At 35.0% G+C, this 21,526-nt stretch overlaps 1 long non-coding RNA gene across 1 annotated transcript; it reads left to right on the top strand.

Annotated features, from left to right (window-relative positions):
* Positions 1 to 12,798: 12,798 nt before the first annotated feature.
* Positions 12,799 to 14,050, top strand: LOC124887952. Its single transcript, XR_007045594.1, has 2 exons — positions 12,799 to 12,917; positions 13,679 to 14,050. It is a non-coding gene; the product is annotated as an uncharacterized LOC124887952 (long non-coding RNA).
* The last annotated feature ends 7,476 nt before the right edge of the window (positions 14,051 to 21,526 follow it).

Genomic DNA, 21,526 nt, shown 5'->3' with positions numbered 1-21,526 from the left:
CTCAATAGGAACTACAACTTCTGGGTCACCTATGCGCTTCGTAAGCAAGGAGACATAAAACAATGGATGGACTAAAGCTAAATTTGGAGGCAAATCGAGCTCATAAGATACTTTGCTGAAGCGACTAAGAATTTTTAAGGAAAAGACATATCAGGGACTGAGCTTTCCCTTCTTACCAAACCTTTTCACTCCCTTCATAGGAGAGATTTTCAGTTACACATAATCACAAGTCTCAAACTCGAGATCCTTTCTGCACATATTTGCGTATGATTTCTATCAGTTCTGAGTTATCCTAAGCCTCTCTCAGTTCAATTGAACTTTTTCTAAGGTATTGAAGACTAAGATAGGTCCTACCACTACAGCCTTACCAACTTCGAACCAATCGTTTGGAGATATGCATCTCCTACCATAGAGAGCTATGAATGGATCCATTTGAATACTGGAAATATAATTGTTGTTGTATGCAAACTCAATCAAAGGCAAGTGGTCTTCCAATTATTCTTAAAGTCAATTGCACACACTCACAGCATATCTTCTAAAGTATAGATGGTCCTTTCTGCTTGACCATCGGTCTGAGGATGAAAGGTTGTACTGAGGTGAACTCGAGTACCAAGAAACTTTTGGAATGCTTTCCAAAATGAGAGGTGAATTGGGTACCTCTATCTGAGACAATAGACAATGGAACACCATGTAATCGACTAACTCTCTAATGTAGAGTTTGGCATAATCCTTGACTGAATAAGAGGTATGGACTCGAAAGAAATGAGCTGATTTGGTCATTCTGTCTACAATGACCCAGACTGAATCATGCTGACGATAATTATAAGGTAAACCCATCATAAAGTCCATGTTCACTTCTTCCCTCTTCCAAGTAAGAATACTGAACTTTTGGATAGACCCACTAGGTTTCTGATACTCAATCTTAACTTACTGACATATTGAGCACTTAGCCACAAACTCAGCAATATCTTTCTTTATCCCACTCCACCAATAGATCTCTCATAAATCATGGTATATCTTGATGGCCCCTGGATGAATAGAGTAATTCATACCATGCGTTTCTATGAGAATTTGCTTCCTTAAGTCATCAAAACTTGGCAGACACAAACGACTATGATAATACAAAACACCATCTCCACCTTAGGAGAAAACCACTAGCTTTTGATCTTTGACTGACTCTTTCATCTTGACTGGACTAGGATCTCTATCCTTCTTTTTCTTAACTTTGGAAACTAAAGATGATTCTGAACTGTTCTGAACCCACACACTACCTTTATTTAATTTGTCAAAGCGGACACCTAATCTGGCTAATTGATGAACTTCCTGGACTAACATCTTCTTAATGTCCTTAACATGAGCAACACAACCCATAGACAATTTATTGAGAGCATTAACCACTACATTGGCCTTGCCCAAATAATAAAAAACACTCATGTCATAATCTTTCAAGAGCTCTAACTACCTTCTCTGATGGATATTAAGATATTTTTATGAGAATATGTACTGGAGGATTTTGTGATATGTGAACATATCTACATGTACCCCATACAAGTAGGGCCTCCAAATCTTTAAGGCAAAGACTACAGTTGCTAACTCAAGTTCATGAGTTGGATAATTCTTCTCATGGGGCATAAGTTGTCTGGAGGTGTAGGCTATGACCTTACCATGCTGCATGAGGACACAACCCAAAACCACCCTAGATGCATTGCAGTACATGATATACCCATCTGTACCCTCTAAAAGAGTCAAACTAGAGCTGCGGTAAGTCGAGTCTTCAACTCCTGAAAACTCTTCTCATATGAATTTGACCACTAAAATTAGACTTTCTTCTGAGTTAATCTGGACATAGGGGAGACAATTTATAAAAATGCCTCAATAAACCATCTGTAATAGCTAGCCTAACCTAAGAAACTCCTGATATCTGATAGAGTGATGGGTCTAGGCCAGTTTCTTACTAACTTGGTTGTTTGAGGATCAACTCTAATGCCATCATAGAAAATAATAAGACTAAGGAATGCTACTAACCTTAGCCAAAATTAGAACTTACTGAATTTGGCAAATAACTAATGATTTCTGAGAGTTTATAATACTGTTCTAAGATGGTCTGCATGATCATGATCACTGCGGGAATAGACAAGAATGTCATTTGTAAAGACTATGATGAACATGTCCAAGTACTACTTGAACAGACGGTTCATTAAGTCCATGAAAGCTGCTAGGGCATTGGTAAGACCAAATGACATGACTAAGAATTTGAAGTGACCATACCGAGTGTCGAAGGTTATTTTTGGAATGTCACATTCTCTAACTCTAAGTTGATAATAGCCTGATTTGAGGTCTATCTTACAGTAGTAACTGGCACCCTGGAGTTGATCAAACAAGTCATCGATTCTAGGAAGTGCATACTTGTTCTTGACTATGACCTTATTGAGATGATGGTAGTCTATACACATTCTGAGAGAAATATCTTTCTTTTGCACGAATAGAACTGGTACACCCCACAAGGACACACTAGGCCTGATGAACCCCTTGTTTAGGAGATCCTTCAACTGTCCTTTTAGTTCTTTGAGCTCTACTGGAACCATTCTGTATGGCAGAATAGATATGGGCTGAGTATCTAGCAGAAGGTCGATGCTGAAGTCTATAACCCTTTTGGGAGGAATTTCGTGGGAACATATCTAAATAATCATTCACTACTGGGAGTTTCAAAACTAGAGTCCTTAATTCAAACAAGATGATAGACATATCCCTTAGATATTATTTTCCTTGCCCTTAGGTAGGAAATAAGATGGCCCCTGAAGGCTGGAGTATTACCCCTCCACTCTAGGATGGGTTTATTTAGAAACTAAAATTGGACAATTTTGTTTCTGCAGTCGACTTTGGCATATTAGGAATGAAGCCAATACATGCCAAGAATAACATCAAAATCAGTCATCTCTAATTCGACTAAGTCTGCTGAAGTGACTTTATGGAATACAATAACTGGATATTTATTGTATACCCATTGGACTATGATAGTTTTACCTATTGGGATAGAGACTGAGAAGGGCTTTGCTAGAATTTTAGGACTGACTACGAAATCAACTGCTATATAAGGAGAAATAAAAGACAAAGAAGCTCCTAGATCTAGCAAATCATAAAAATATATATGAAAGATATATAATGTACCAGTGACCATATTAGGAGAATACTTCTGGTCCTATTGGGATTGAAGAGCATAAAATCTATTTGGGTGTTGCCTACTGGTGGCGCTGAAGGTGGCACCCTGCTGATTCGGGCTACCGGACTGAGCTGAGAAAGGTAAGGCTGACACTAAAAACCTGACTGGGGACAATCTCCAACTCTGTGGCCTATCTTGCCATTTTTGAAACAAAAATCACTGCCATCTCTATAAAATACCCTGATGGTGCTTGACATAAGCCTGATAAAAAGGATGAGTTCGGGCACTACTAACATTGCTCTCAAACTTTGAGCCGGCACCCTATCTTTGTTACTATTCCTAAACTTAGGAACTAGTGCACTGGCTGAGAAAGGAGCTGGAACTGAGGACTTTAGGTGGAACTGAGAAGATTCCCACCCTCTGACTTAGGCTGACTGAAATTGAAGCTACTTATTTTAACTTTCTTATTCTACTTTTCTCTCTCCTTATTATTTTGTTCCTCTATCTGCTGAGCATGGATCATTAGCCTGGCTAAGTCCATCGTACTAATCAACATGGCGGTCCTGCACTCTTTGACCATGCTATCATTCACTCCAGACACAAACTTACTCATTCGGGATCTGCTATCTACCACCACATGAGAAACATATATAGCTAGTTGAGTAAACTTTAGAGAATACTCTTTCACTATCATGTTGCCCTGCCTGAGGTTAATAAATTCTAACACCTTAGCTTTTCTCAGCTCTAGAGGAAAGAATCTATCTAGAAAATTAGTGGCAAACTCCTCCCAATTAATAGGCCCTACATCTATAGCCCTCTCTACTTTCCATTATTTTAACTAAGTGTGATCCGTATCCTACAATTAATATACAGCTAGCTCAGCACTCTAGATAGCAGACACTAACATAATATCAGTAATCTTCTACACCTGATCAAGATACTCTTAAGGGTCCTCATCTGACTTAGACTCGGTAAAAGAAAGAGGATTTATTCGGGTGAAGTCCCAAATTCTAGCTGCAGTAGAATTGGCCACTGGATTGGCCAGAACACCAACTGGCTATTTATTTTGAGCAGCAACTGATCTAGCAAGAGTAGTGAATGCAGCTCTGAATTCTGCATGGGAGACATGTTCACTTAATGGATTAGGTTGATTGGGCTAGGGGGTTGGCTGACCTCCTATTTCTCTTCCCTGAGTCTTCTTTGGAGGCATTTTACTGTAGTTGGAAGAGAAAGAAGGATTAGACTGAGAGTTTAACTGGAGCTCATGCTCACCCGCATGACATGAATACTGAAATAAGGGAAATTGTTCCTAAAACATCTTATAGCCTCCTGCACATAAATGTGGCGCGCTACACACCCATGAACAAGACTATACTAGATGAGGCTTTCATACTTCCTAGGACTCTATTGAACCTTAGGATTTGATACCAAGATTGTAACGCCCCAAGTCTGGTACCCTGGATGCTACACGATGCTAACAATCCTAAAGGACCTCTAGGTAACACATGACTGAAATCTGTAACCAAGCACTGGATAATAGTAATATTATAATAACAGTATAACTGAAATAAATGCAGAAATTTGGCAAAAAAATTCCCATAAGGTTCAATTACTAAACAATACTAAATAAAATAATGTTTGAACAAGGTATTATAATACTAAGACTAAAATAACTGTCTGAACATGCTACATTCTGAAAGCCTCAAAATTATCTGAATAAGGAGTTGATAGGACATATCCCCAACTAACTCCATCTAATGAAAGTAATGAAGTACTAAAATACTGAAAAAATGAAATAATTATGTCCTCAAAATATAAGGACTCACCACTGACTCTAACTGCTGATATCTGAGCTGTTAAGTGCAATCGGGAACCTGAGCTTCCTAACCTATGGTATAAAACACCATAGCGCAAAAGAAAAGTATGCGATAGTACATGTGAATGTAATGATACGCAAAGTGAGGTAATGCTGAATACAAGGGTTCATATGCATGAACTAAACTGACTGGATAATATGAACATGACTACCTAAGGATACATGAAAGAATACATAACTATAACTGAAATCATAAGGATTCTGAATACTGAGTTTACTGATAACATGGATTATTGATAACTGATATACTTGATAACTAGGTGACTGTATCTGATAGTCCTTATTCTAATGGAACTAGTTAAGTTCCATACTGAGCTGAGTGACTGTATCTGACAGTCCTAAAATCTATAAAACTATCTGAGTTATTTACTGAAGACTAAGACTGAGACTGTGGAAGGTAGTCATCTAACTGACATGCCCCAAATAAGATATTATAACTAAGTTGGGGTCCAATCTTTAACCCTAATTGGAAGGGTGTCCATACCGCACCACTGGTAAGGACAAGTTGTGAGTGACCGTCATCTATCAGGTACTCTAATGAGAATGGTAGGACCCTCATCTGATAGGTTAAGCCACCTCATCAACCCTTATCTGACAGGTTTTGATGTGTCAACCTACATTGGCTACGTAGTTCTGGAATGCAAGGACTGCTTCTAAGAATTAGACCCTCTGCTGGTAGGTGAGTTCCCATCCTTGGGTTCACTCGGTGTGGAATACTACTCCCAACTGAATAGATACTGAACTAAATATACTGGATTAAACTGGACTGGGTTCATTGAATTCCGTTGACTGATGGAATATTACTGAATTCTGTTAACTTATTGAGTTACTGAGGACTGAACTGAATACTACTGAGTTTTTCCTGAGTTCTAAGACTGACTGAATTCTACTGATCATGGCTTGACTGAGGTTATCTTGAAAACTGACATTGGCTCTAGGCACACAGCTAAATGGTTGAGTATTAAATACCCCCTAGACTCGATAGCATGAAAATAAATGAGACATGTCACTGCTTGAACACATGACCATAGTCAACAATTCATAATACTATCATTGAGGGATTTCATAAAGCATCAGAAAGTCATAAGCTTACACATGAATGGGAATACATGCTAACGTAACATAATTTCACAAATCCTTACTTATGATTATTCCACTAAATCATTACAAGACATAACTTTAGCATGGGAGTCATTTTGAACATGTGGGCACATCATAAGTTCATCATATAGCTCACAAATAGGTCATAATGTACAATTCTTATTCACTTAGGCATTTTAACAAACACATGAAGGCATAACCTTTTCTAGGGCATGAATAAACAACTAATTCATCATGGCTATATCAAGCACTTCAATTTTAATGATGTTAATCCATATACTAACATGAAATCATGAGAATTTAATAAAGATTCAACCTTGGGGATCATATCACAATGTAAAACATGTGTACAATAAAACCCACAACATGGAATTCAAAATTGATAGTTTGAAAAGGGTTTCTTGAGCTCCAAGGGTGGAAGGGACCCTTGGATGAACACTTTACATACCTTAGTTGACAATTTCTTGGAGATTAATGGAAGAAAGCTTGGGTTCCTAAATTGAAATTAATCACCTAGGGTTTTTTGTTCTTGAGAACTTGTGAAATAATGAATGTATTTAGCAAAAAAAAAGCTAAATTTCGTGTTATGAGGGCTGAAGGCCGGGGGAAGATGACCTCATTACCCTTTAGTATGCGGTCATTTAATAACTAAAATTGGGCACTAACACGTTTGGTCATGCGGCATATCGATTCCATCGATGCGATACTCTACGCATCGTGCCATGATCGCACACTGTCTCAGGAATTTTGACTAGTAGTCTGGTAATAATATTAACCAACACTATAGGTGACTCGGCATTCCAAAATTGCGTTGGTCCACTATTTTGGACTTCCAAACATGGTCTAAATGAGGTTTGAAAAATTTGAAACTTGTTCGGGAATACCTATTGACCTTTTTGATCATGAATTAAAAAAAATATAGACCATTAAAGGACATTAAGATCGCAAAATAAGATTGCCAACTTTCAGAGGATAAAATTTTCTAAGTCTGGGAACCCTTGACAAGCTTAAAGGACTAAATCTTACAGGATTCCCATATACCTCCTTGGTTCCATTCTTAGATTCACATAGGGGATTCCTATGTACCTCACCAAGTTTTAAATCAAAGCCATGGCAACCAAGTACTTACTATTTAGCCATTAAAACTATTTAACCAATTTAGGTTCCACTACTAAATTATACATTGCAATAGTTTTAATAAAAGTAATGTCATGTGAAAAAAATCATTCTCATGGGCATTTTAACAAATATGTTTAGGGCATATAGTTTCCAAAACCAAAACAAAGTACCAATTGACAATTCTCATGCAGCCCAAAGTTCAAACCACCATTATAATATGAAATTCATAAGTAAAAACATGGGAAAACATAAATCAACTGTTAATAACCAAAACCCCTAACATATAATTCAAAATCCAAAACCATATCACCATTATTCCATGAAAAACATTCTTAAAACATGCCTTTAGATGAACTAACAATTAGGGAGGAGTAACATGCCTCGAACAATAAAGAAGACAGAGAGAAACCACCCTTTAGAGCCTTAATTGACCACCTTGAAGAAAACCCTAGCCTTTGCTTAACGCAAGATATTGAGAGAGATTTGAGAGTGTTTCTAGTGTTTTTGACTTAGAATAAGAGGATAAATAATGTCTCAAAAATGTTTTAAGTCATGGGGTCATAAAGGTTGACGGGAAATGTCTAGAATACCCTCACATAAACTATGTAAATTCCTGTAGGAGGGTACCACCCAAACCATACCCTAATATATGAGTGGTACCCACCACTCGCACCCTAGGCCTCAACTTGGTCTTCACCACTGACCAACTTAAGACCACAAAGGCCAACTCATACCCAAGCATACGACAAGTACCCTAGAATCGTACCTTAGGAAGAATAGAATCATCTAGGCTAGACATAGGACATCATACAATTGCAACTATACTTTTAGTACCCTAACATATAACTAGTATAATATTCATTCGTACATTGGACAGAAACCAACAAAACCTTATTGACCAACATACTAGTTAAGGACCCTATACCATACCGTATCATACGACAAGCAACCCTAATTGTATATGTCCAAAAGCTCAAACTCAAGAAATTGTATGAGGATCAAAACCCAGTGTGTTTCATGAATATAATAGTTGAAACCATTAGCCATAATTATGTAGCTCACTCCATCCTAAAGGCACCCACGAGTTATATGGTTCCATATCGCTCAGTTGAAAAAACTCTAGTGTGTGTTAGCCCCATGAATCGGGCAAATTAAGAAAAGGCTAAAGATACCAAGGTGATATCCATTTAAAATCTAATGTGTGTATCATAAAAATAGTTATATAGACCCCTACACTGGAAAATATGGTTTCCAGTGTTGTTCCCTCGGTACCTCCACCTGCATAGTGAGCTACACAACTCTCTTTCAGCCCAAATTAAAATAGTTTGCACATAAACCCAACCGGTAACACATTTGTCATTCATTAATGCATTTACCAACTTGGTATCATCATACAAATATCCTTGTAAGCTAATTTAATTATGCAAACTAGTCCATTTAACCATTAGACTCGTAAGTTCCATTTAAAATTCAAAACCATGGCCACCAAGGGCATTCCAAAAGTATTGTCATCCATTTATCCTTTAATTTAATGTAGTGGGTTTACAAAATAAGTTAAACTACATGAATATTTATATTAGTTATCAAATTTACAAAGTGGACTAGGGTTAATGCCATTATCAAGAAAAAATCCATCAATTTGGGGAAACCCATGTTCCCTATTCCAATCATTATAATCATACATCTATTCAGCTCCAAAAATCATCAATTATGGCATAAATAATCAATTTAAAACATGGTAAAAGACACTCATGTAATAACATTCAACACCTCTCAACCTATTCAAACCCTTTAATTAAATCACATGAATAATGATTAAATAAATGCCATAATATAAAAAAAAGTTAAGGATCGGAAACATGACCAAAGTACTCAAGAAATTGAAGAGGAATCAAAGTTTGGAGCTTGGATGATGCATTCTCTGTAAAACCCTTATGCTTTCTTGGGTTGGGAGTTAAACAAGAAAATAGTGGAGTTTGATCTTTCAAAACTAAAGAAAAAGGATCAATTTTATATTTAAAATTCATGCCAGGGTAAAAGGATGGAAATCCCCTCACTCTAAATGAAAAAACCAAAAATGGATGATTTTTACATGGCGACATGGCACTCGCTATCGTAGAGCTTAGCTTCCATGACACACCCTTATCACGGAGGCTAAGTAGAGTGGCATACCGCTAGTGTAGAGAATTACTACCTCGGGGGTCCCAAAATGGATTCGAACCCCTTTTCAAAATTTTGAAACTTTTCCAAAATACCCTTTTAACATTCCTAATCATAAATCAAGTCAAAAATTGACATTACATACGTAGGAGGGTCAAAAATGAGATCATTGAAATTTTGCAGGGTCTTGCATTTATGGTATATTTATGATTCAAACTTTCACTATTATTGTACATATATGGTTTGATGTTGCTCTAGAAGTCTTCCCTTGGGAATTATGTTCTGATTTCTTATTATATATTAGTTTAGGTGATTGACTTACTTGTGAAGGCTTTGCCATGATAAATGCACTTATGGGCTTAGTTTTTGGGTGGTGAAATTTTATTCTGGGAATTTTTGATTACACATCTGACAACTTTTATGCAAATAGATCCAAACATCAGAACAATTTCATCAAGATAAAGAAGATTCTTAAAGATTATTATAACACCCCAAATATTTCTGAATAGATATAACCAATTTAGCATTGATGAAAGTATTTAAATTTGAGATAGTAAGGAGGTATTTGAACTTAAAGTTAAGTGTTAAGATGAAGTAGAGAGAATAAGATTTTGAAAAAATAGGATAAAATAAGTGAGGTGCTTTATTGATTTAATTAAGCTAGTAGGTGACGAGTAGGTGCATCACCTACTTAGACTATTGGATCAAATTAAGGATTATATTAATGGACTCATTTGAGGTCCAAATTAAGTAAGAGTAAAGGAAAGGATGACCTGCCCAATACCTAAATTTTTCTAAGACCCAATAGAATGTGATTCAATTAGATATAAACCAAGTAAGTTTATCTCTTACTTGGAGTACTTGGACTTTTTGAGCAGCTTAAGGAGCCAAGTAGGTGCATCACCTACTTGAAATATTTTTATCAAAATATTGTTTAGAATGGGGAAAAAAGGCAATTAAGTGAGGGGATTATAAGTTCCAAACTAGTTCATTTTCCATTCATTCTTACTTATGAAGACCAGATTATATCCAGCTCTCTCTGTCTCTCTCTCTTTTTTCTCTTAAACTTAAAATAGTTGACCCTTTTCTCTCCTAGGGTTCTTGAAGAAACCCTCCTCCTAGAAATCCAAGGTAAGTGTAATAACTTAAGTTTTAGTTTAATTTTTACATGATAAATTATTGAGATCATGTTCTTTATGGTTAAAAGTGTAGGACAACCCTCTCCAAACTTGGGCAGTCCAATGTTTTCTTAACTTCTAAAAGACTTATCTTTTTATTTGGTTCAAACATACAGAGAATCTTAAAGTCTTGAAGACTATAAGTTAGTAGGAAATATTCTTAAATTTAACAGAATGTTCTGCTCCAAATTTATCCTTTTTTATGTGTAGTTTGGTGGAGAAATTTGTTTGTGTTTTTTCCTAGAATTCCTGGAGTGGCGATTGGAAATATTCTCTTATCAAGATAAAATAAATTTTGAAACTGGTTTAGGTTGTATTATATGTTGTGGCAGGAAGCAATTGTGACCTTATAGAATAAATATGTGGAGTTTTATTGAGGTGGAAATGCAGAGTGCAAACTTGAGGGGAAGAGGGTGGTGGTTTATGGATTTTGCATAAATTTATGGGCTATTTTATAGGTATTGTTGTTGTAAGCCATCTTGTTTCATCATAGGATGGTTGAATGGAATAGTATGGAAGTATAAAAGGAGTGTGCACTAATACACCATGTATTTGGGGGTTGGACAGACTTACTGTCTGCCATGTGTTTGGCTAATATTTTGTAGGCTTAAAAGGTGATTAACTTCTAATGTTTGCTTTATGAAGTACTTATATTATAGAGTAATACTTAAGGAAAGGCTGAATCATTATAACCATTTTACTTAGAAGACAAGGTATGTAAGGATACTTGATTCCATATTCTTTGGCATAAATTTAACACTTGTCTTACAAAGTAAGCTTTTTAATTTCTCTTCTTAGAAAATGGGATGTAGGGGGCAACATACAATCTCTAATATAGCTAATGATTTACCCCACCCCTTAGTGTGTTAAAGTACTTCTATAGGGGGTTATTTCTAGGATTTTTTGTTTACACTTCCATGATGAATCATTGTCACATGTTTCTCTTAGATGAGTTAATAAGATCCAAGCTTACATATAGTAAGCGTGTTCATTTTTTAGGTACACAAATTGCTCATTCACAGCTAACTTGGTTCAAATGGTTTAGTTAATCATGCATTTTATTTGCTCACATATTTACATGTTCTTTTCATTTGATATCACTTTAATTGTCTTAGTATATAATTATAGATCCTATAATCTATAATCATTCCATTATACAACTTTGTATGTTTCCATTATACAACTTTGTATGTCCTTTCTCAAAATCTACTCTTCCCTAATTGAATCCTCCCAAATGCTTCACTAGTTCCCTTACTCATGCACCCTTTTTATTTGATATTATTTACCAAGTTATCATATCATTGTATAGAATATTTACCTCTTTGTTTTAGGTGTTATATTTCTTCATTTGACATGCATGTATGATCTTATTTGAGATGTCCAAATGCTCATTGTGTCCCATAAGTTCCTAAGTATTACGTTGGATTACAGTTGCTTCCTATGTCATTATTTTTACCTTAAATGAATATTCATATGTCTACCATTATGGTCTATAGTCCCAAATCTTAATAATACTATGTTCACCAAAATAACAATTTGAAAGATTTAAGAAGTGAAATAAAGTTAAATATGATTATATATGGGTGGCAGCTCAAGGGAAAAAGCCTATCATAGGCAATCCTATTTCATGGACTTATAGGTGGTATCCTAGAGGTAGAAGGATAACCTAACATGGCTCGATCCCATATTATAAAGATAATAAATCAAATAAGAGTACTTAAAATAATATACACAAGGTTTCAGTAAAGGTGGTTTGTCATCCTTGCCTAAATATTCATGTTTGACATCTAATTTCATTGGGCTTTTGTTTTACATATCATTAATTCATGCCTTGCATATTTAGTACATATCTTCGCATAGATGTCTCTGTTGAAGACCTGTATTCGATAAGGTAGTTACATATATTTAGCTAGTAGATCTCCTCAATATAAAAATTGGATAATCAACAGTGGTGGGTGAGCCCTAGATTGATTGGGGACTTTGCCGAGTCTTTAGGCTATGTTGTGATAGTTTATAATCATGAATTTCATTTCAGTTTTTGTAGACATTGTAGATTTATCATATTTATTTATAGTTTTCCTTGTCATAGTTATTGGTTTGGTCAGTTGGGTAGTTTTGAATAGATGTACTTCTCCTCAGCAATTCTAATTGCACGGTGGTCCATTTATTATTATAGGTCATTCTTAAAGCATGTGTTCATACGATGCTTTTCCACTTCACCCAAGGTTAGGGAATGACAATTATGCTACAAGTACACCATACAAATATGCAAATGTCAGATCAAGATGAAAAAAGGGTGATGAAAAATACACCCCTATTCAAGGTACAAAACCATCAATTTTTTGTTTTGATACATATAAAGTTTTTGTTACATTTGATACATTTGCATTGTTCACTTTTGATATATTTATTCTATTTAATGCATTGTTCACCTTTGATACATTTTTTTGATTCGACCAAAAATTGGGAAAATATAATATTCGATACATATGTTAGATACAATTAGTATATGCACATGATACATTTTGCTTTCTACACAATTGATATATTTTGTTGTCCGTATATTTGTTATCTGCATATTTGATACTTTTTTTCTAATATATTTATTATAAGTCTGCACAACAGATTGATATATATTTCATTTGTATCAATAAGTATATGTATCAAGAACTGATTTGATACATTTTAGATTATTCTAATAAGTTATGGGTTCAGGATAACTTATTAATACTTATATCAATATTTCTTTGGGTGTTGTAAATGATAGTTCTTAAAGAAAGGTATGTTCGTACATATGACTCGTTGAAAGGCCACGGTGATCATCTAACTAAAATACATTGGCTTGCAAAGATGTTGTCCACTTACTTGATCATGTCTAAATTTTTTGAGAAGATTGAACACATAAACTGGTCACTGCTTGGAGCACACAAGGAGAAGTTTGAACAACATCCATTTGGTATTTAGTATATTGGTGGTATTATGCAATAGTCCAGCGACACTCTATATGTATAAATATATTTTTAAGATATTGATCTTACATAATTTCATTATATTATATAACATTAACTTACTTATATATGTCAGAGATTGTGGATTGTTTGTGGCGGAGTAAGCTGAGTTTTCAAGTGATGGAGTTCAAAACCTTCTTTAGGTTCTTCTTCAAATTTTAATGTCGCGCTTCATCACACTAGATATGCAACCCTCTTATGGGATTATTAGATGAAGAAGGCTATTGATGGATATTTTAGTGATAATTAAGACCTGCCTAGACCTAAACACACATACATTCCATCAACTGATTTGAATATGATTGATGTTGAGTAGTAGTTTTTTTATTGGATTATGTGGTAGTTTCCCTTACTGTTTCTTAGTTTTCTAGTTTATTGGATATTCCAAGACTAGTGTTTTTCTATTTGTTTTCTTTCAAGACTGATATTTAGCTTTTTAATTAATGAATGAAGTGCTCCTAACATCCCCTTATATTACTATTGTAGCAGATTTTCTACTGTGTTAGAGACACATATAAAAGATAAATATATTTGATACATATTTTTAAATATATGTATCAAACATATATATATATATATATATATATATACACACACACACACACACATATATATATATATATATTATAGTTTTTTTTTTTGAAAAGTAGTGGTTCATATGTATTAGTCTTGTTAATTAGTTATAAAAAATATATATCATATCAATATGAATCATAATAATGTATCACCAACATTTGAAAGTAACAACAACTACCCAAACAACAATTTAAGTGTTGATATGTATCATAAAGATACTCTGAAAAAGTAAACCCACAACAATGTATTTTCATGATACATATTTATTTGGTGAATATTGACAGTCATATAGTTCGATAATTAACATTTCTGTGAATTATTAGGGACAATATATATTTAAACAAAATTTTAAATGGTGTAAGATTATAAGTTGTTACATATTAATTTTACATATGACTAAACTACCTAATTTACTATGTCCTCATAAGATATAATGATGATACATATTTTTAGTTTGTTTAAGATATATATATATATATATATATATATATATATATATATATAGAGAGAGAGAGAGAGAGAGAGAGAGAGAGTAAAACAGTTAGCACCATAATACTTATTGAACATCAGAACAAAGTAAGGCGCTGTTTTACAAAAAACGTGAAGATATCATAAGCTACTTATAATTGAGAAATTAACTGATGTAATAGTATTCAAAACATAGTTTTTTCCTAAAAAATTTAAAATTTGACAAATTAATATTTCACATATCTTTTGGAAAGTCGTTGCATGAGTGTCTATTATGACCTTCACTTTTCACAATAATTTGAGTTTGACGAAAATACTTCACTAACTTTTTTGTGCCTCCCTTCTTGGTGGTCTTTTATATTTTGGAGGAAAAATCACATCTTCCAACACCTCTACTGACTGTTGGTACATACCAATACACATGAAGCCTTGAATATCCAACTTCAATTTGGAGATTTTCACATCAATTCATAATTGTAGGAATTGATCATAACGAATTACAAATACCCAACTACATTATGTATGGAAAGGCTACTAAATGTATCACAAATATTAATACACTACACTTGAGTATGGATTCTAAATGAACACAAATATGAATCACAAATATGAAACCTACATTCTATATGACAATGCCACCAGATATATCATAAATTTGAATGAAGTAATTCAAAATCAAAACTGCACTAAAATATTGCTTCAAAATGAATCACAAATACCTAATATATTATGTTTCTTATTTATGATTCATTTTGAAGCCGACTACCCAAACTAATCCCACTATCATCCAACACCAAGTCGGCAATACAAAGTCGACCACCTAAATATCAATGCCAAGCCGACCTCCCAAAGTAATGCCAAGCAGAAAACACCAAATCCATCACCCAACACAGTTTTGCAAAACCAAAATTATTTATTATTTTGATAAAATTCATACCGTCAAAAAACCATTATTCTGGCTACCTCCAAATCGTCAATACTATTTTTAAAATTAAAATATAAAAAGTATTAAAAATTTTGAGAGAAATATAAATAGATTAATGGAGATGGAAGACACTGATCCAAATTCTAGTTAATTAAATGCCAAAATAAGCCATAGGAATTCTCTATTTTAAGTGTTGAAAAAATGGAAATTGGAGGGTAATGGTGGCACAAAGTTATTTGGATTGGAAATCGAGGGAGTGTTGAAGATAGTTAATGGTGTTATTTAAGGGTGAAGTGGAATGACAGAGCCCAAACAGTTTTCACATGATTTATGTTACAATATGAGTCTACCTCATAGTCGCAACACAGTGCTTAGAATCACAAGCGACTGCAATCTAACCCATGTCCTTTCAAAACACTAAGAAATATCGATACTAGAAGATAAGAAAAACACTGAACAAGTCTAAGAACAAAACTGAGTATCTAACTATATATTTGAAAAATCCTTTACTAAATGAATTGATGGGACAAGCCCAAGCTAACTCTAACTAACTAAGAACTAGGAATACCAAAAACAAAATAAAATGAAAAGCTGACTCTAGTCCTCGCATGATGAGGACTCGCCAAAACTGCTACTGTTGATATAGTATGAGATCCTCCTAAGTGTGATCAAGATACTGAGAGTCCAATCATATATTATAACACAATATAGGTCAAATCAATATTTTAAATCTACTAAGTATGTGAGATAGGGAAGTAACTAATATGATCTAAACATTAAACACATAACATAATAACTAGTGCAAGACAAAGCAATGAATAAATGCTATATACTAAACTGAATAACTGAATACATGGCTATGCAAGAATTTGAAATTTAAATTGTAAACTGTGGATTATGGTAGATAATAATAACAAATATACCCCAATATAAACTAACTGGGGTCAAACCTATAAACCCACCTAGAAGGGTGTTTAATAGCTTGCAAAGGGTATGAACCCTATATCATGACCCGTGTAATTCCCCAAAACTGGTGCCCGGAATGCTACACGGTGCTCATGACCCTGAAGGACCACAAGCTAACCTATGACTGATATTTGTACCTGTATACTGCATAATATAACATGATAATACGGAAACATCGATTGAAAGGCCATAAGGTTCAATACTGAACAAAATCTGAATAATAAAACATCTGAGTGGTGTAATAGAATACCCAAAATAAAACTAAAAATACTATCTAAACATAATAGTCTGAAAGCCTCTAACTGACTGAACTGTCTGAGTAAGGAGTTGATGTGGCATGTCCCCAGCTAACTCTAACTAATAAACTAATTAATGATATAAAAGGAAAATAATTATGCCCTCTAAAGATGATGACTCACTGCTAACTCTGACTACAAATATCTAGATATACTAATGCTTTGGAGCTCGTGTCTCTGAAACTATGGTATAAGATACCATAGCACAAATGCATCATTTGAATGTACTGGTATGCATGTGAGGTAGGCTGAATGCATGGGGTTCATATGCATGAATAATACTGGCTAACTTACTAATATGAAAGTGAAAATACATGCATACATACATAGTAAATATATCTCAAACTGTGATAACATGAGTATGCTGATGACTAACATAACAAATGATTGAATTCTGATAACTAATAACATAGGTGACTGTATTTGACAGTCCTGAATCTGATGGAACTAGCTGAGTTCTATACTGTATCTGAGTTGACTATATCTGATAGTCCTGAATTCTGAAGAACTATCTGAGTTTTTTACTAAAACTAATATTGAGACTGTGGGAGGTAGTCATCTAACGAAATGCCCTAAATAATGAATGATAGTTGATTTGGGGTCCAATCTATGCCTTGATTTGAAGGGTGTCAATGCCGCGGAACTAGTAAGGACAATATGTGAGTGACCCTAATATAATAGATAACTTTAATGAGAATGGTGGAAACCCTCACATAGCAGGCTAAGCCATCTCATCTACCCCCATATAGCAGGCTATGATGTCTCAACCTATGCTGGCTACATAGTTCTGGAATGCAAGGATTTCTTCTAAGAATAACACACTAATATAACAGGTGAGTTCCCATCCTTGGGTTCGCTCGGTGCTATTTCTACTCCCATCTAAATAGATGCTGAACATGATTTACTAAACTGAATATGAGCTGAGTTACTGAATTATGTTGACTGATGAATACTATTAATATCTGAAAACTGACTAAGTTCATGAGATCACAGAGATTTCCTGAGTCATAAGACTGTTTGAAATCTAAGGATTCATAGCATGATCGAGAGTATCATGAAAACATGACATGGCTCTAGACACACAGCTAATATTTCGGGTACAAGTACCCCAAGGACTCAATAGAAGGAAACTGACAAAGCATGACTTTTGTGAATACATAATAATCACTATAATGTATTTACTAAAGTATTTCATCAAACATGTGATAGTAATAAGCTTGTACATACATGGGGATTTCATGAAAACATGCTAGTTAGGCACTTTTCTTTCATTTAGGCATTAAATCAAACATATTGTAGGCTTGGTACATGTAAACATCATTGTACAACAATTAAACATCATGGTCACATTCTAATTTCATCATCCAAGGGTTTAGTTATAGGTTCACGTAAATCTATATCTATAATAATTAAACCCACATAGAAATTATCACTCAACATAGAGTAAAATTCAATTTCTTATTTATCAACGTGAACAAGAATAGCCCAACCATGAAATTATAAAGAAAATCCATAACTTGAAGTTGGAAAAAGGGATTCTTTGACTTCATGGACAAAAGAAGTCCATGAATAAATAGTATGCATACCTGGGATAAGATTCTTAATGTTCTTGAACTTGAAGAATTGGAATTCCCTTAGTTCTTGAAGAAGATTGGATTTTGTTCTTGGAGATTAATGTTTGAGAGAAACCCTAATATTGGTTGTGAAGTAATAATCAACCAAATGGCTAAAATCGGATATATTAGGTATACATATAGGTGGGTGGTAAATGACCAAACTTTCCCTTTTAAAACGGCTTTAATTTACTGAATTGGGACCTACGACGGTGGGTGCGATGATCCATCACTGGGTTAACGGTCCGTCGGCCCTGACCATCGTTTCAAGGTAGAATAGGGGCTCACTATTTTGGCGGTGATGGATTGGGAGATGGACCATCAACTTGACCATCGTACCTTATCCAGAAGGTGGCCTCACTGTCTCCCTTGCGACGGCCTGAGCGATGGTCCGTTGCTAGTCCGACGGTCCATCGGCCTGGGATGTCACTTCTAGGAAGAAGGTAGTACTCACTGCCTTGTTGTGACAGTTATGGATGATGTTCTGTTGCTAGTCCGATGGTCCGTCGATCTCACCGTCGCATCTAGACAGTTTTACTGCCTTCTGTATTTTGGCCATAACTTTCTCCTCCGATGTCAGATTTTAACAAAATTGGTATCATTGGAAAGATAATTAAATTTCCCACATGAAAATAAGTGAAAATATTAAAAATAACATGTGTACAAAGTGGATTTATATTTCAAGGAAATTTTCTAATATTTGTGAGATGATTTCAAGCTAGGAAAATGTATAGGGTATTAAAATATCCCCCCTTGAGAATATTCATCCTTGAATGAGACTGAGAGCGAGGGGAGAAGATAACCAACATACATACTAAACATGAACAAGTTGAACATAATTTCATGACTAACATGACTGATAACTGGACATATCATTCTGAACATACATATCTGATACATATGTAACTGATTCATAAATGCATGATTGGGTGTTCTGATGAACTAAGTTCCTCACAATGAGAATGCATGTCTGATGCATAATTATATAACCGAGATGATAAATGAATGCTTGATTGAATATGCAATGGTATTTAATTCCAAGTTTATGATGAACACTGAACATAAAACCTTGTAAGCTTAAGGAGAACTGTTACCTTAAGCTTGATCTGCGTTAGTAGAGAAGAGGTGAGGATACTTGGTATGCATGTCTACTTCTGTTTCCCAAGTAGCTCCCTCAACGGACTGATTTCGCCAAAGAACTTTAACTAGAGGGACTTTTTTGTTCCTCAGTCTATGAGTTTGATAGTCTAGGATTTCAACTGGAATCTCTTCAGAAGAGAGGATATTCTTAACATCGATGCTCTGAATTAGGACTACAACTGCTGGGTCACCTATACATTTCTTGAGAAAAGAGACACGGAAGACAGGATGAATTGAGACTGGATTTGAAGGAAATTCAAGCTCATAAGCTACCTTGCCAAATCAACTGAGAATCTGGAAGGGATTGGGGACTAAGCTTTACCTTCTTGCTAAATATCTTCACTCCCTTCATAGGAGAGATATTTAGATAGACATAATCACCAATCTCAAACTTGAGATCTTTTCTACGAATATCTATATAAGAATTTTGTTGGCTATGAGCAGACCGGAGTCTTTCTCTGATCAACTAGACTTTCTCTAAGACGTCGAATACCAAGTCAGGACCTATAACTGAGGCCTCACTAACTTCGAACCAACCAATCAGAGATCTACATCTCCTACCGTAGAGAGATTCTAATGGAGCCATATGAATACTATAATAATAGCTGCTATTATATACAAATTCAATCAAAGCCAAGTGGTCATCCCAACTACCCTTGAAATCAATTGCACACACCCTTAGAACATCTTCTAAAGTCAGAATAGTCCTTTCTGCTTGACCATCTGTTTGAGGATGAAAGGATGTACTAAGATGAACTTGGGTACCAAGATCTTTTTGGAATGTTTTCCAGAAATGATAGGTGAACTGGGTACCTCGGTCTAAGCTAATGGATAATGGAACATCGTGTAATCTAACCAACCCCTTGATATATAGTTTGGCATAATCCTCGACTAAATAAGATGTATGAATTGGAAGGAAATCAGCTGATTTGGTCATTCTGTCAATAATGACTGAAACTAAATCATGCTGATGACTAGTTCGAGGCAACCCATCATGAATTCCATGTTCATAACTTCCTACTTCCCAGTGGGAATACTAAACTCTTGCATGGACCCACTAGGCTTCTGATGCTCTATCATAACCTGCTGACATGTAGAGCACTTATCCATAAACTTTGAGTTCTGCTGGTGCCATTCTATATGGCAGAATGGATATAGGCTGAGTATCTGGAAGAAGATGAATGCCGAGGCCTATTTCCCTTTCGAAAGGAATTCTTAGAAGATTTTTGAGAAAGACAACTGAATATTCATTTACGATTAGGACTGATTCAAGATTGAGAGTTTCGAAACTAGTGTCCTTAACTCGAACAAAATTATAGACATATCCTTTAGATATCATTTTCTGTGGTCAAAGACAGGAAATAAGTTGACCTCTGAAAACGGATACACTACTTTTCCACTCACGGATGGGTTCATTCAGAAACTGAAACTGGACTATTCTATTTCTACACTTAACTGTGGCATAGCAGGAATGAAGCCAATATATGCTGAGAATGACATCAAAATAAGTCATCTCTAATTCAACTAAGTCTGCTAAATTAACTTTCTAAGATATCATAACTGCTCAGTTCCTATATACCCACCGGGCTATGATGGTCTTACCCACTAGGGTAGAGACTGAAAAGGGCTCTACTAGAATTTTGGGACTGACTTCGAAATTGACTTCTATATAAGGAGTGACAAAAGATAAAGAAGCTCCTGGATCTAGAAAAGCCTAAAGATGCACATGAAAGATCTGTAACATACTGGTAACCATATCAGGAGAATTCTCTTAATATAGTCAGGACTGAGGGCATAGAGATGATTTAGGCATTTTCCACTAGTAGCATTGGAGGTTGCACCCTACTGGTTTTGGCAACCAGACTGAGATGAGGAGTGATTCTATTGACCCTGAGGACCTACCTGAGGATAGTCTATAATTTTGTGGCCTGGCTTACCAC

Source organism: Capsicum annuum, chromosome 10 (genome assembly GCF_002878395.1).
Source record: "Capsicum annuum cultivar UCD-10X-F1 chromosome 10, UCD10Xv1.1, whole genome shotgun sequence".
NCBI classification, from domain to species: Eukaryota; Viridiplantae; Streptophyta; class Magnoliopsida; order Solanales; family Solanaceae; genus Capsicum; species Capsicum annuum.
Note: the sequence above shows the minus strand (reverse complement) of the source record. Positions and strands in the feature narration are given on the sequence as shown.